This window comes from Schistocerca piceifrons, chromosome 5, assembly GCF_021461385.2.
Source record: "Schistocerca piceifrons isolate TAMUIC-IGC-003096 chromosome 5, iqSchPice1.1, whole genome shotgun sequence".
Lineage (NCBI taxonomy): Eukaryota > Metazoa > Arthropoda > Insecta > Orthoptera > Acrididae > Schistocerca > Schistocerca piceifrons.
Genome location: NC_060142.1, coordinates 617,417,656 through 617,435,851, shown reverse-complemented (window position 1 = coordinate 617,435,851; position 18,196 = coordinate 617,417,656).

The window sequence follows — 18,196 nt, the reverse complement described above, 5'->3', positions numbered from 1 at the left end:
GCAAAACGAGGATAATGGAATGTAGTCCAATTAAGTCGGGTGATGCTGAGGGAATTAGATTAGGAAATGAGACACTTAAAGTAGTAAAGGAGTTTTGCTATTTGGGGAGCAAAGTAACTGATGATGGGCGAAGCAGAGAGGATATAAAATGTCGACTGGCAATGGCAAGGAAAGCGTTTCTGAAGAAGAAAAATTTTTTTACATCGAGTATAGATTTAAGCGTCAATAAGTCGTTTCTGAAAGTATTTGTGTGGAGTGTAGCCATGTATGGAAGTGAAACATGGGCGGTAAATAGTTTAGATAAGAAGACAAAAGAAGCTTTCGAAATGTAGTGCTACAGAAGAATGCTGAAGATTAGATGGGCAGATCACGTAAGTAATGAGGACGTATTGAATAGAATTGGGGAGAAAAGGAGTTTGTGGCACATCTTGGCCAGAAGAAGGGATCGGTTGGTAGGATATGTTCTGAGGCATCAAGGGATCACCAATTTAGTACAGGAGGGCAGCATGGAGGGTAAAAATCGTAGTGGGAGACCAAGAGATGAATCCACTAAGCAGATTCAGAAGGATGTAGGCTGCAGTAGTTACTGGGAGATGAAGAAGCTTGCACAGGATAGAGTAGCATGGAGAGCTGCATCAAACCAGTCTCAGGACTGAAGACCACAACAACAACAACAGTTACCGTAAAAAGACTTCCACTTCATTTATTTCCTTGGCACGTGTCCTAGAATAAGCAAAATCCAGTGAGAACGCTCGCGATAGATAGCCCATCCTGGTAGCAGCGACCCATGCGCAGAAGTGCTTAGATGGCTGCCTAGAGGCGCGCCGCCCCACCCACAGTCACACCATTCACCCTATGACGTCATAGTCGCGCGATAAGTAATGACGGCCGGCGGCAGCGAGAGGCCGAGGCGGCGCCGACTGCGGCATATGCGCTGATAATTGAATGGGGCCGCGCCGAGCGTCCGAGCGACCACACCGCCTGATCGATCGCCCCCGGCCGCCGGTCGCGCAGCCACCCATTAGATTCGGCGTAACGGAGCCGCCGCAGTAGTCGCCACCCCACTGCACGTGGGGGTGCCGGTCTGTCAGCCGCTAGTAGCGCGAGAGACCAGCGAACGCTTTGTTGCGTGGCCGAAATGGGCGCAACAGCATCCCTTGTAACTAGCCTGTTTCTACGGGTTATTACGTTAAGAATAGGTTCGCCACCGACTCTAACCATACAACTAATCAAAGGTTTGGCCGAGCCGGAAAATAAATTAATTTGATCACAGACCAAAAACTCATAAAAATTCATTCGTTGTGATATCGCTCATAGGGGATGCGATGTAATTAATGGTATTACCCGTCACTGCTCAGGAGAATCAAACATTTAAAATAAAATAGAAAATGCATGAACACTGTGCATAAGATCAGCTCCCAGCAACACACCTGTAAGTAAGACTTAATCTAAAGCATCTGTTTTAAAATAAAAGGGGAAACGTAAGGAAACGCATTGGATGTGCTAACGGGAAAGCTGCGAGGTGAGTGGCTTAGGTGCAAAAACGTAACCTCGGAATACATGAGAAAATTGTGGATAAAATCATTTATTCCTAAGATATGGATGTGAGGCATGTACACAATTCCTGATAACATTAATTACTGAAACATTAAAGAAAAGCATCGACACATTCACCGTTATAATCTACACCTAAAATCAATGGTGTGAATCATTCATACAACTGCTGTTGCCTGATGACTGATCGCAGTAACTGGTGAAAGGGTACACGTTTCGCAGTACACCCGCGTGCCCACGTGGTTTGTGGAAACGCAGTTTCTAGGTATCGTGGCCAAGTTGCAACTATATCACATCACGCAATCATGAACACTTAACGTTCTTTTTTTAAAAAAAAAAAAAAAAAAAAACGTGATCGGACAGGTATTGATTACGGTAGCCCAACAAACTCTAATGTTCAACCACGTGGTTAGCTCCCCACCGACGAAAGATACATAAAGCAAGGAAAATTTACGAGAAGGCAAAGCTATTAATATTTAGAAAAATGAAAGCTTATACAGGCACAGCTGAAGGCAAATAGACATTGATACAGAAGCGCGTGCTCACTTCTTATCGACACATTTGTGTGGCGCTCTTCCGGCGTATCCAATATACTAAAAGAAAAATCTGCCAAAGTTTTGCACTCCTTGCTACGACAAGGCGAAGCAACCTTTCAAAGTTGAAAAGCGAGACCAAAAGCTAACAGCTCTCCTCTCGCCACGTAACAACGCGCCACGCGGTCAGTCTAACTCACCCTTCTTCGACTGGAGGACAGCTGTGGACGGTTCTCGTACCGGTGGCAGACTGCCTCCCTTTTTCTTCTCCAGCCTCTCACACGCTCCGCGTGGCCCGAAAAACCCAAAGATGCCATTTCCGCCACCAACCTAACGCAGGTGTATTTCTCACAAGTAGCACCAACCTCTTTGCCTGCTCGACCACTACGGGAGTTGGCTGTTCTGTATAACTGCTGCTGAATCTGTATGACCATCGCATAATTTCTGCAGCAGACTGCGCCACCGTCTAGCAACGTGACACACAACCACATTCATTCAATCACACCACTATGAGAGTTATGAGAAAAGAGAAACAAGAAAGAGAAATGCTAGTGAAAATGGCTACCGGACTAATGAAAGGTGGCTACAGGACCCTTTCACCGTCACCAAAGGATCTTGGTGAGAACCAGATAAAATTCCGGTCCTGCGTAAAAACAAGTGAGTCGAAGGCTTATATACAATCGCTCGTCGACCAGTCTCGGGTGAATCAAGAAGACACCAAAAGGAAAGGTGAAATTTTATATTTCGTTTTTAAGACTTCGTTCACGCAAGAAGATTCGTACAGGCATACAATCGTTCGACCGTCGCACAGCCTCCCCTCTAAAGGACATGAATAGGCATCCTTGGCGTTGATAAGCAACTGAAATAGTTGATAACAAATAAGTCGCCAGGTTCAGATGCAATCCCAATTCGGTATTACATAGAGTACCCCTCGTCATAATCTGGTGACATAGACTGCATTTGTCGTCAATCTCTCGCCCAGCACTAACTCCCGCACGATTACAAAAAAAGCTGAGGTGACTCCTGTATATAAGAAGGCAAAAGAACGGATCCGCAAATTTACACACCAAAATCCTTGCTGCCGAATTCATGAACAACTTTTAAGTTAGAATATAATAAATTTCCTTGAGAGGCATGCTTATCTCTACAAATCAACAAAATCATGAATGAAAAAGCTATAGGCAGATTCAGTGCTCCTTAATTTCCGGAAACGAAGGTACAATCATACGATATAGGTTCCCAGATATGTTAGTGGCTCGAAGGCTTCTTGAGTAACAGAAACCAGTACGTTGTCCTGGGCTGCTGAGGTTCAGCAGAAGCAAGGGAATCCTCAAGAGTGTTACAGGGAAGTGTAATAGGACCGCTGTTGTTCTTCCAAAGAAACTGGTATAGGCACGTGTATTCAAATACAGAGATATATACACAGGCAGAATACAGCGCTGTGGGCGGCAACGCCTTTATAAGATAGCAAGTGTCTGGCGCAGTTGTTAGATCGGTTACTGCTGCTACAATGGTAGGTTATCAAGATTTAAAGTGAGTTTCAACGCGGTGTTAGCGCCCGACCGATGGAACATAGCATCTCCGAGATACCGGCGAAGTGGGGATTTTCCCTTACATTTCACGAGTGTACCGTGAATATCAAGAATCCCGTGAAACATCAAATCTCCGACATCGCTGAGGCCGGGAAAAGATACTGCAAGAACGGTGCCAACGTGACAGGACTGGAACCCTTCCTCAAATTGCTGCAGATCTCAATGCTAAGAATCCAACAAGTGTCAGCGTGCCAACCATTCAACGAAACATCATCGATATGACCCGAAAGTCTACGCGTGTACCCTTGATGACTGCACGACACAAAGCTTTACGCCTCGCGTTGGGCTGTTGATGACTGGAAACATAATGCCTGGTCGGACGAGTCTCGTTTCAAATTGTATCGAGCGGATGGCCGCCTACGGGCATGGATACAACCTCTTGAATTCATGGACGCTGCATGTCAGCAGGGGACTGTTCAAGCTGGTGGAGGCTCTGTAATATTGTAGGACGTATGCAGTTGGAGTGATATGGGACCACTGATACATCTAGATACGACTCTGACAGGTGACAACTAAGCCTCCTGTCTGATCACTTGTACCCATGCATGTTCTTGTACATTCCGACGGACTTGGGCAATTCCAGCAGGACAATGCGACACCACACACGTCCAGAATTGCTACCGAGTGGCTCCAGGAACACTCTTCTGAGTTTATACAATTCGGCTGGCCACCAAACTCCCCAGACATGAACATTATGGATCTTGTGTGGGATGCCTTGCAACGTGCTATTCAGAAGAGATCTCCGCCCCCTCGTACTCTTACGCTTTTGTGGACAGTCCTGCAGGATTCATGGTGTCAATTGCCTCCAACTCTTCTTCAGACATTAGTCGGGTCGAGTCCACACCACGTCAAACGTTGCGGTACTTCTACTTGTTAGCGGGAGCCCTACACGAATTAGGCAAGTGTACCAGTTTCTTTGGTTCTTCAGTGTAAATAAATTATGCGAAATATGCAAATGAATAGTCGTCCGTAACTTTGCTGATTATGTTGTATTGAAGGGGCAATTTCGTCTTTGAGTGGCTGTAAGACGATACGGTATCATGTAGATAGAATTTCTGTCTGGTGTGATGAATGTAAGTACCTATGAATCTAGAAAAATGTATTTTAATACAGATGAGCAAGAAAAACAACTTGAAGATTGGAACACAAGATTGGTGAACTATTTGACAGAGTCACGACAGTTAAATATCTAGATGTAACGTTGCAAAACGACATGAAATCTAAAGAGCACGTGACGTCAGTAGTGGTGAAGAAGAATTCCATACTTCGATTTGTTGCGAGAATGTTAGAAAAGTGTAGCGGACCTATAAAGAAGATTGCATATACAACACTACTGCTCCCGTTCTTCAGTATTGGTCGAGAGTTGGGTAACCCCACTTGGTCCGATTTAAGATAGACACCGAAGCAAATCAAAGACTTGCTGCTATCGGCTTGTACGATCAATACACGAGTATTACGGAGATGCTTTGTGAGTTCGAATAGGATACCTGGAGTGAAGTGGACGTTATTTTTGGGAAAGACTATTGAGGAAATTTAGAGAACCAGTATTTGTGGCTGACTGTAGAGTGACTGTAAGGACGGCGAAGACAAGTTCAGAGAAATTAAGGCTCGTACACAGGCTTTTACACTTCTTCTTTTCTCTGGCTTTATTTGCGAGTGGAATAGGAAAGGACATACCAGTAATAGTACAAGGTACTCTCCGTCATGCACCGTGTGATGACTTGTGTTGTATGTATGTAGATGTAGATGCTGATGTCGATCTCCTATCACCAAGGTGAGAAAAAAGTAATGCAGTTTATCAGATACTTCGCGGTAGTATTCGCGATTCCCTGACCACAGATACGCTGTCAGTCATCGACTTGCGCGAATGCACTTGAAAATATCAGAATCAAGCAGTTTTGCACAAAAGACCTGTTTGTCTCATCCACTTTCTTAACAATGCAACGTTCCATCAGTATTTTATGTGCATGCATTTAACTTTCTTTTTCCGTTTTGGGCCACCTGTGGACCAATAAATAACTACTTCTGACTGAAGATGCAGTTTATCGAACAGTTTTTCAGTCCGTCAGAGTGGTATTACTTCCAAACTCCTGAACTCTTTGCACCAGTTTTCGTTTTTCATTTCATCTGTAGACGGGCACCTGAAACCTTTAGAAACATATTCCTCTGCAGTATTTCAAATCCGTCGCTGTTCATCTCTTTCAGATTACGTAATATTTCTTGGAGCTACTTGCACCAGGTAAATGTTTCCCAGTTCTCACGTGCTCTTGCAAGTCCAGTGTTCATTCGTCCGAAACAAATGACCGCAAAACATCATTCTAAATTCCCCAACGTTATATTTAGTTAATTAGTTTTCTTGTACGGATCTTCATCACTCTTTTTCGTGCATTTACCGTTGTGTTCCACTTGCCCCAATACTTTTTTGGGATATTCATCTCTTCCTTCTCCAAGTTTCCTATTTCTCCTGTCTTAATAGAACACACGTATTCACCTACGTATAAACTTTCTGGTTTTATTACAGTAACATCGTACTGCAGCTTGTTCAGGGAAGACAGATCTTTCATTGTAACATTTTCAGTCAACTTTCTTGTCATAAATTGTTAAACCTCGTTGTCACGGCCATTCTAATGTATTTAATCATCACTATATTTAAAACATATGGACTCTTTGTATTTTTATACTCTAAGTTCATGACATTTCGAACAGCATTTATCTTCTTCATTTGTGTGAGCATATTGTGCATAGATGCTTTACAGTTGCTAAGTTTATATTCGTTCTCTCGTTTCAACTACAAAAAATGTATGTGTTTTTCACCAGACGCGTGTCGCTTTATTGAGGTACAGCATCATCAGTGGTCTTCAGTCAAAGAGATTTAAAATATGAGTTGCTTTCAAGATCGAAAAACACTTCGTTAACAATATGTTGGTTTTAACTTACGGTGATTTCTTCTTGGTTTCTTTCCTACCTTGGGAAATTCCATCTGCTAGCACATCTTTGGTGTTTCCATTTAGTAGGTATTGATACTTGTAGTTAACTTTTAGTTGCTCTGCAGGACTATGCATTTCATACGTTGTACACAGCACACCTTTTCGCACGGGACAATAATGACAGTAATATTTAATGCTCAGAGTTGTTAGGAGTCCAACAAGTGCTCGATAGCTTCAAGTGAATTCTCTGTACCTCATATGTTTGTGTTGTGTTGTTTGACCTTCCCCACCATTTTCAGTAACTACACACATCAAAAAATGTTTTGCATCACCCAGGTTCACAGAACTCCTGAAGATAGACTTTGACTGTGGATATTGTATCACAGACACAGTCCCTTTGACTGCTCAGAAATGTCACTAATCCTGCCTAAAGATGGAAACAAACATGCATGAGCAGAGCCTATTAGGCGGAGGGCGACCTGTTCCAGTCATTCCACCAGGAAGTAGGTACGCGGACCGTGTTGTCTGTAGTTCAACTATGCCTAGACGGTCAATACCGCTGTTTGATCGGGTCCTCGTTGTTACTTTGTGCCGGGACTGGATCTTAACAAAGGAAGTGTTCATTATTGTCATATCTTTCATAATTTTTACTATCATTATCAGTAGCAGCAGCTGCATTATTTCAAGTACCGCCAGTAGTAACTTCATTAGCTCCTAGTCAGTATTATTTACTCACACTGCTATTTCACACAATCAGATCATTTAAATACTAGCTGTCACGTTAAAACAGTAATCTCTTAGGTAACTGTCAGGTAATACATATTGTATGTTTCAAATCCTGCTTCGCTGTCAGTTAGGGCCTAATTCGCTCCAGTCAGAACATGTTAAATAAATAAATAATAGTTCACACTACATAGTGTGTGAAAAAAAAGAAGCAAACAAAAAAGAAGACAGCAGTTCCGTCAGTATCTTCTGGGTTAATGACCACTATAACAATGGATTAAAACATTGGGATGCGTACTCCATATGACCTACTCGGCAGGTTGAAGTCTAGCGCCCTCATCTTCTTCAGACTTGCTATCATGACCACACGTCTTGCCTGCAACAACCCGCGCAACCCCCGACCTCTTCACTGATTCTCCGCTTAAGCGTTTGGGTTTATCTCGACAGAAGAGGCAGAGCTCTCCGTTCGAGATGATAGCCTTCGATTTTCTATAAGCGGGTCTCCTGTAGCTGAGCATATTTCCACTTTCGACCCACCTCCCTATCATCTTTCTTCGGGAATGCGTTCTTTAGTAACTTCTTCTCTAGGTGAGATAAACGTAAAGTGATGAGAAGCTTATTCGATAAACTCTCTGGCGGCAGTCACTAAATTATCTTTAAACAGATAAAAACAACAATGTAAAACCTGAATGGTTTTCGGTGCTTGTAATTAACTGCGTTGTTATATTGCAAAAATTACGAGGCATTTAGTACGTTATTTTCACTGCTTGCACTTAAGCTTTCAATGAATTGTAAGTGGTCTAATGGAATTGTTTATTTACTACACAGGTGTTTACATCAATGACGTTACGTATGTTTGATTTTAGAAATGTACCAAGCTCAAATTTCATAAACCTCGGGTCTGTTTAATCTCTTCTGGGTTTAAGATCACATCATGGGATCTTTGTCGCTTTCAGAAGACAGCATGGCTATTGTATATTAGGTCACTTTGTATACAAGGGACAGTGCTTCGCTGCAGTTACAATTTATTAATGTTACAAGCGTGAGTTCGTAGCTGACATTCCATTGCGTTGTCAGTGGTGTATTATCTTAAACACTGCTGCGTGTATTTTGATCTGAAGATCACGGTCAAGTCAGTATACAATGAAAGCAAGTTTTCTTTGTTGTGTGATTACATGTGTTGCTGCCGAGAGTCTCCCATAATTTAGGTCAGTTTAATCATCCCAACGCTTTCCTCCTTAAAACTCAATTACTGCAGTGTTGCTTTCTAGCTTACTTAGTGAAATCGGTCTGTAAATTCCTGCAGTGAACTGTACTTTCTTTATGATGGGTTATATGTGGTACTAGACAGCATTTCAAGTCGCCATAGACAGACCCCACCGTTATTCATGGGAACTCCAGTTTCAAACTGTCTCTAGAGACCTTTTAGTGCATTATTTTAAATCTTACCGAAGTTATTTCGAGCTATTTTGTCGACTGGCACACGTAATAGAAGGTAGATTTGTATAACACGACAGTTGCAGATACCGAATCGCTACTTTCGATCCCTTTCCTGTTTCTGTTAGGACTGTGAGAGATCAGTCAGGGTTAAGAATTCATGCAATTTTAATGCTGTTCGGTTTATTTGGCCATAGTTACATACCGCTAAACAACTGATTGCTAGCAGTGTGCTGTTAATCTGTCCTGCATGTCACCACCTCCTGCAGAACGGCCAGTGTATATTTTTCTATGAAAACATGTGAGTAATCCAACCTTACAACGAGCCTTATGCCATCTGCAATCATTTATCCCGCATGTGAAAAATTACTAACCATATTTCCGCTTGTTCAATGAGTGGGGGTTTGGAGGTTATGATACTACGAATGAAATTCTGCATACGCAGCCTTCATCTGAACAAATGTTGAATTATTTGGACTCCCATACTTCCTCTAAATTGCAGATAGCGTTCCGACTTCCCTTAGTTGGATGAGTAAATTGATTACGTACAGACTCTTTATTCAGGTAGAACAGACCCTATGACACTTAACAGATTCTTTGTAGTTTCGCACTGGAGTCGCGGCAAGCGTACTGATTATCTAACAACCTAACCAGTATAATGTACTCGTACGTAATGGCGACACGGCCAACCTTTACAAAATAGTTCTTACTAACTGAAACTGTAATATTAGGTACTGTATGTTAGATTAATACTTTTAATTTTTACATTTCGGTACCTAGATGTTTTCGGCCAGTTTTCATTGTTGATTTTACTTACTGAATGTCCGCGTTCTTGCGCGACGCAATTCTGATATAAACTGTTCTGATAACTTTACTTGCGACTTTTCTTCTAAATAAAAAATTTTGTTCTTCTTCTTGCTACGTAAGAGAACGCACCTTTAAACTATGTATTCATTCTTGCTATGCACAAATGACGTCGTTTATTTTCTTCACTTTTGCTGTCAAAGCTTTTCAATGCTCAGAAATTTGCGCAAAGATACTCCTCTCTCACATGGTGACTTGGGAAGTGATGCTGCAAACTCTGCTTTCAGTGATTTTGCTATAATAGCGTACGGCGTTTCTTTATTTTACGGTAACACACGTAGACATAACTGTTACTCTTATACGACAGATTCACTGAATCAAGGATCTTATCTGTAAACTATGAATAACAGTGGAGCAGTATATGAAGGAACATCCAATCGCTGATCAGCAGTTGGCCGCAACATTCGATACATAAATGGACGGTCATGATCATTTAGTACCCTGAAAAACCACATAAACCAATTTAATAAACCACGCCTTCGCAAAATTATATAAGGTAATAAATCATTCATTATCGTAATTGAATAAAAATCCACATTCGTCCATCATTTGTAGCTCATGCATGAGCTGTTCTATATTCATAATTTGTTTGCATAATCTCGTCAACTTTAGCCACTACGAACCACACTATCTTCACTCTGTCTCCATACAGCTTTTTTACTAACCGTTATGCCACGAGTCGTTCAAATTATTGTGAGACGTTCGATGCTCTTAAAGAACTGACACCATGACTCTCTACTCGTTGTCCTTCAACTGTCCGTCCACTGATGTTACAAAGCTATTAATTTCTCTGGGGTAGCGCTTATACAACAGAAAATATACAAGTACAAACCTTCCACATATAGATTTACATTTTTGAGGTACCATGAACAAAGAAGGAGGCTGGAAATTGTCGTGACACTCTACAAAGATGCACCTTAACTTTGAACCATTATTGCTTGGAAAATATCAGAACTCCCTCATTCATGCTAAAATTAATACAAAAGATTTCTCAAAAACCCAACTTCTTTTACATTCACTTAAAAAAGAGTCTCAAAGAAGAAAGATGATAACAGCAAACTTTTATGATGTATCATTATGAAAAATTAATAATAAATCCTTTTGATACACTACATGTAAAAAATAAATATGCTGTTCCGAGCAACTGGCGAGGTCTTTCATCTGCCTGGATGCAAAATGCACAGTTCACAGTTGTTTTATGATCGCTTAAAGGCTTATATTGTTGAATACTCTACTTTGTTGCGTACCTGTCACAGAACGCTGCAACGCTTACTAAGCTATCAGGCTGATGAACACATCTACAGTTTGCACAAATCTCGCAAAATAAAAGAAAAAAGTAATGGCTGTTTTCACGTCCAGCGAGCGAGGGCTGCGCGGCCGGCAAGCTTCCGCTTCAGCCAAACGTGAATAGCAGCAAAACACATTTGTTACCGTGGGATGGCTTTGAAAGCTGAAAGCCGGATGCTAGCACGCAGAAGTTAAAGCAGCGCATTCACAAGCTTGCAGAGTCATTTACTTTTTTCGGTTGTTAAATCACCAGCCAGGGCCCCGCAAACAAAACTCAGTTCCTATGTTACCATAAAAACACAAATTTTTGCAACAGGAAATACCAGAAAAAGTACTATTCAGAGGTCTCTCCTAGTACTGTTGAAGCTGGCCGTGGCTAATAGAGATTTGTTTATCAAATTTAGTACCAAATCACAGTATAAAAATTTCTCATCGTGTTCTTTCCAGAAATCATTTATATTAAACAACATGCTATTACACACTAAGCTGAAATATTTACTTAGCAGTTTTGCAAACCACTGCCGAATTTTTCTAATCGTGGAGCCTAGACAAGTTTGATGTTTCCCTCCCGACTTGCATCTAAAAACGTCCATTACACTTAATATTCTGTGTTATTTGCTTTGCATATCATAGCCTTTGTCGCCCCATTTCATTTCCGATGTCTGGATTTTAGTTTGGATTGATCAACTGAGACTGCATCAGTCACCATACGTTACAAGCTTTAAATAGTAAATTATACCCAGATGGTAATTTCTTCCTTTCTGTAAATCCTGCCCCTTTCTCCGAAAAACTTAATTTTTTATGATACTGTTGCTTTACACAGAACTTGTTTTTCTCATACTTAACAGATAGAACGCAAAGAGATATGCTGAATAACTGATCGTATTGGAAGGACAGAAAATTTTAATGACTGGAAAGAAATCCCAAAGAGAGTCCCACACGTTCAATACCGGATCCACTCCTATTACATGTATATGTGACTAACTTCCACTGAACATACATCAAGCATTATTTTTAGTTCTTGCAGAAGATACTAGTGTTATCGTACACCCCATTAGCAAAATAATACAACAGACGAGATAGTATTGCGTGGGTGGTTTTCTGGAAATGGACTCTCCTAAAATTCTGAGAAAGCATATTATGTTCATTTTTGTATTGTCTTATCAACAATTAACGGAGCGTATAGATAGGAGTCGGCGAAGAGGGTAGATTTCTCCCTATTCTTGTGTGTGTATATTGATGGAAACTTAAAATGAAATAAACATGTTACGAAGCTGTTCAAATGAGTTACTTTTGCTCTTCGTATCACGGCTCATCTTGGAAAGAAACTAATCAGACTCTTGAGATATATTTTCCATTTTGCCACTCATCCTGAATAACAAACTAATTTTCTTAGGTAATTCTTCACTTAAAAATAAAGTATTGATCGCATAGATGCTAGCAGTTCATCCACAGTCGTCACATAGGAACCTCTTCATGGAGTTTGTCATTTTAACTTTGTTGTCACGATACATACGTTCGCTAAAGAAATTAGGCACAAATAATACATTAGAATTTGAAAAACCATTGTGACATCCATATCTACAAAACTAGCGGAAGGAAAAGACCTATAATACTCATAATCGAAGCTGTCAGCGGCTCAGAAACTTCAACATGCACCATCAGAATACTTTGATTGTTCAGCCAATAACATAAAGTGCCTGACAGGTAAATAAGCAAACTTTAAACATAAGTTAAGGACGATTACTCCTGGACACCTCTTCCTATCCCACTAACGAATTTTTACTGAGAAATTGGTAGCTGGTAAAAATTTTAAAGATGATAAATTTTTAAGTGTAGTAGCAGGCTTAGGACTAAAATAAATGGCACTTCATGTTAACACTATTCATGTATACATAACCTGTAAACAGACTTTTTCCGCATCATTCTGAATAGTTCAAATGGTCCGTGGAACATGAAACTGATTAAAACATCTGGATTCTATACAAATAGGTTCATGAGCTCTGAATCAATATTGTTACTAGTAGAGCTCCATCACACTTAAAAAGTTGTTCTACCTAAGCGAAATTACTCTGGGTACATTCATGGTTTTGGTTATCCTGTGTAATCCTTTTTCCTAGATGAGGTTATTCTTTTACTTCCCCCACTACAGTATTGTTCACAGTATTTATGTTTTACGCACATTTTTTCCTTTTCATCGTCTTCGTCTATGCTTTGTTCATCGTTAAATTATATTATGTGCCGAGGACACTGTTGAATCCCATCAACATAACTCACTTTTCTATACTTTCGGCCAGAAACACTTTGTCACCTTGAATCTTAAAGTTACTGTCTGTTTCGGTAGCAGTTTTACTTCATCACTCTACATTCCAAATTTTCTTTCACTACGATAACTGCATGGCTGATGTGAAATTTGAGAAAGCACTGCCTTTCACCATATTTATTACGAATTTTATGTCTTGCACTTCATTTTTTTATTTCATTACTCCTACTTGGCATGAACAATAGTAACCACAAGTCATCCTTGTAAATGTGTGTGATCACGAAAACCTAGCCGTTATTTATGATAAATTCTGGCTTTTGACTTTTTTATTATGAGATTCATCCGAAACTACTCAAAAATGAATATATAAATGACTTAAGGCTGTTTGCAAATAACGCTATAATATGCAGAGATGTAATGACGCTATCCAACCTTAGTACAGTACAGGAACATCAGCAGAGCAATCGATGCTGCTTGCAGAGTGTGTCATTTACCCCTCAGCATAAAAATATGTTACGTATTTGGCATACATAGGCAGAAGGAATTGGTACTGCTTGAATACACGAGTGCCTAACAGACAATTGAGGCTATCGTACACATTAAGCGTCTGTGAGTATGGATACGGAATGATTTAAGAGCCCAATGATCACAAAAGACTAATCACAGAAAGACAGATTCATTGGAAAAATCCTCAGGAAGTAATGTCCAATCCTTGAAGGAGGTAATATTGAGTACTGGAGCATCTCGCGGGTCAGGCATCATTAACAGACGTCGTTGACAGATGAAATGGAGAAGATTTATCTAAGACCACAGCGTTTTCTCAAAATTTCGGAAGAGAAAAAGCGTCACGAAGATGGTTAAGTAACTCAAGTGGCAGACGCTACTAGTAGGACGTTATTTACCATTCAAATTCCGAAAGCGTACGTTCCTAGAACTCACCCACTTCGTTGCATCTTCATGGTTATTTTTCGTCAAAATAAAGTGATGGTAGGATTACAGAGATTCACGCACTCACGGAGGGCTGCCAACACTCGTCCTTCCCGTGCACCACCTGCGACTGCAGAGAGAAAGGAGGGGACTAACAGTGGTCTTTAAAGTACCTACCGCCACACACCATAAGGTGGCATGTAGACTAACGATGTAAATGTAGAACCGAAGAGCACTCCTTAAAAATCTACAGTTTATAACTGTCATACCAGACTCGAAGCAGAGGCTGTTTTGCCAACCACTTTTGCCCACCGAATTTAGCAGAATCGTAAGCAGGCAGGAGACTTATCCTGAAAATTGACCGATAAGGAGAGAAGTCACGAGAGATGTACATCTAAGTTGGATACACATTTGGTACTGTTGTCGCTGAGTGCAGAATCTTCAGTATCTAGCTGTTCTCTGTTGGACTGTTAGTCTCTCTCATTATGGAGAGTCTGCATTGATTTTATTGGGGTTAACAGGTAATTCTAGTATGTCGTATTTTACGCAGGTGAGCAACCAAGAAATGCTGTATACCTCATCAACCAGTATGAGCAGCCTGCAGGATTGATAGGAAGTTGTTGCCGTGTTTTAATAATAATTCAAGAAGAATTTTACGGATGATTTTCGGTTGGATAAAAGTTACAAGTAAATCACCTTCTGCTTGAGGAGTTATTAATTCAGCAACAATTTTACCTTTCAACAGGCACATCGATACTGGTTAGAATGTAATGCGTATACACTGTTAAAAAATAAGTTATACGTTAAAACGATGTTAGCACAGCATCGGCGCTAAGAACTCCGACATGTTGTGTACATTTATTTCTGCATAGGTGGTGGATATCTTGTAGTAAGGTTTTGCAAAACATCAGTAGCACGTTAAAAAGGAGGTACAAGCATGGAAAACGCCAAAGCTGGTATATCGAAAGCAACACCTTTAATTCGTTTCTTTTGCAGGTTAAACATTATCTACTAGAAATCCGAAGTCACAATATGACACAGAAGTAATCTTTATTATATGTGGACACTGATTCTGCAGGCGTTCAAGGGTAAAGTTTTTCATGAATAATAATGAGGAACACATACTAGTTGCAACAAACCAGTATCAAACCGTTTAACTACTAATTATACAGTGACGTAACGCACTTACGTGCTATAGTCACCGTGAAGAAAAAGGAGTTAGAAGGGTACATAAAAATTTATTGTCTGTCTACATTGTCCTTAGTTTTAGTGTTATGACCAGTTTCGGCTACATTGCACCATCTTCAGCTCTCAGTACTTCGGTTACAAAAATAACCTACCAAATTCTATAAGCAATACACCATCTACTTCGTACGTCACACAGTATGTTGTTGAACAACACAGCAGACATACAGCTCACAGAAGTTGACAGGCTACTCGTATAGTCGACATACCAACATCTGAAGATGGTTCGAATGAACAGAAACTGGACATAACATTACAAATAAGAATGATTTAGATGTGCACTAAAATCTGTTAACCACCTATTGATTCCGCACGTTCTCCAAAAAAGACAATATGTAAATTTTGATTTTAGCAGACTGTTCAACGATCTCATCTTTCCAATTACTGTATCCAGAGTATTTTTGTCTTAATACGTTCTTTATTCGTCAGCAAAGAAATACGTTGAGTCCCACTGTATAGCAGGTGGCCGCTTTTCATCCAATATCAAAAACAATTTTGGTGTGAATACAAATATTCTGATTAACGTTAATTACATCTTTTGGGCACATTCTTTACCATATTTTCACCGTAGTAAGGGCACATATACAACAGAAAGTTGTTAAATACTTGGTGAATGTTAACCCGTTTTCTTATTCAAATTCCCTTTTATTTATTCAGTCTTCTAGATCCACGAAACGACGTGAAGTTTCATGCCCAGCCAGAACACAATGATGACTACAAAAGCTGTGAGTGTTATTGCTCCGCAGTTGAACTCCAGAGCATGACGAAATGTGATGTCCTGTTACGAAGATGAAGATGTCACAACGAATCCCTAAACTGTGAACATGGTCATCGATCATAGCTGACAGTGGCAAACCCACTGATATGCAAACTGTTTGCAGTGCCATCGCCTACTGTGTTCCCTCATTTTCCATTGGTTATTTTTGTTTCATGAGAGAACTGGCAATTACAAATGTATGAGGCTGCACGTAGTCGCCAACCAACACCACATCTCACAATACTACTCAGAAACAAATGAAATGTTGTGATTCTCCAAATGTAATGCTGCCTCAAAGAAGAACGAGTTGGCTGCTACATCTTAAATGCGCTCATATATAATTACTTGGTCAATGGGGATGAAATCAGTAAAGGCGCAACGCCATTAAATGATTCCAGTGCGAACCAGTTAGATATATAAACCTGTCCATCAATCGAAGTGTCAGTAGTCGTCTGAGATGTTACCCGACTGTACACACGTAAGTCTCGGTGTGGCAAAATTTTCATTTCTCACTACAAGATCATTCTAATAATTCAAAGAGGTTAGAATCTCTCCGTAAGCTAGGCTGTGGTTGGTCAGTAAACAGGGCACAGTCTTCGCTTTTCATGGGACAACTCACGGCAGACTTGCTATGCGTTGCATACATTTGATAGGATGCATGATACTTGAAACTGAAACGGAGGCTGTCACATGGGTCCCACACAGTTGGAGTTAGACGTCTTTGGACACTTAACGTGAGATAACGGTCTTGGGCAAGTCAGGAACACTTGAAGACGACAAGGTAAATCTGACATATTGTGCCAGGTGAATATTAGAATGTTTTTAAATATCTACCAAGAATTGAGTCAGAACTGTAATTATTTATAATGGTCTAGTATTCTCTCATTTCAAACAAATCAATAATTGTTCAAATAACTTACGGGTTTGCTGCCGGGTGACGTCGTCGAACACCACCGATATTTCGACAGGAGCACACCCTGCCATTCTCAAGGCACAAATGCAAGGAAGAAGAAATGTGCAAGCAAATTTAATACCTCGGTTCACAGAGGAGAGACAAGGAAGACACCACACACAGAACATGTGTCAACACAAACAAGAGAGCGTATATGAAAACTGTCTGACTTCTAAATTCCGACTACAGATTCAGATCTGGAATCGGCATAGTTACCCAACGTTTGAACATGGGCATACTTATGCAAATTAATTTTAAGTAATGTGATTGTAATTAATCTGTAAATCAGGCTGCACAAAAGAATGATTCACAAGAATACTCAGAATAACTAACTTACGTAATTTCAGTGTCCTGCTACAAGGAACGCGTCTGTTGAATTTACGTGGCGTTTCATTAATGGAAAAACTGTTCCTAGTATTTAATAAGAAACGTCCTTTTAGGCCCTATAACGAAGTCTTACCTTGCATCAAATTAGATCACTTTTCTCTGGTTGCACGGACAGAATCATAAGCTGTAGTCCCATCTTATTCTCATATCTTTGAAGTTGTTGTTTAGTAAATTATTTTTCGATTCTCTTTTCAAAATTATTAATTACTGTCAACAAAATAGTTTAATCTGCGACAATGCAAATTTTACCGAACATTTACCTTTCAGCAGACAGGGTATGCTTCATGTAATATTTGTAAATGACAAATGGAAGTACTTTGAAATAGTATACAGTTCTTTTAATGTGCCAAATCGAAACTTTTTCTGAGGTGCTGTTCCTTTATAGTCATCTTAAGTACCATCCTTCATCCTCAGATTAAATGTCATAGAACATCTGAAATAGAAATCTTTGTGCATTACTTCTCCTGTCTGAGCTACTTACTCTGCCTTGATATGACACCCCCTCTCCATGTCATAAAAACTACTACTGCCATAGGCTGCGACTCAACTCGACTGTTACCTGTTTGTAAATTCTGGAAACGAAAGACTGTGTATCGCTCATATGTTCAGCATGCTGAGAGGTTTAAAATGAAAACTTTCCTAATAAACTGATAACCTTCATCGTATGTGCATTCTAATGGTAACATACCAAACAACCTCTCATTTACCACCTTTTAATTCAATATATAAATCCACCATAACACGTACT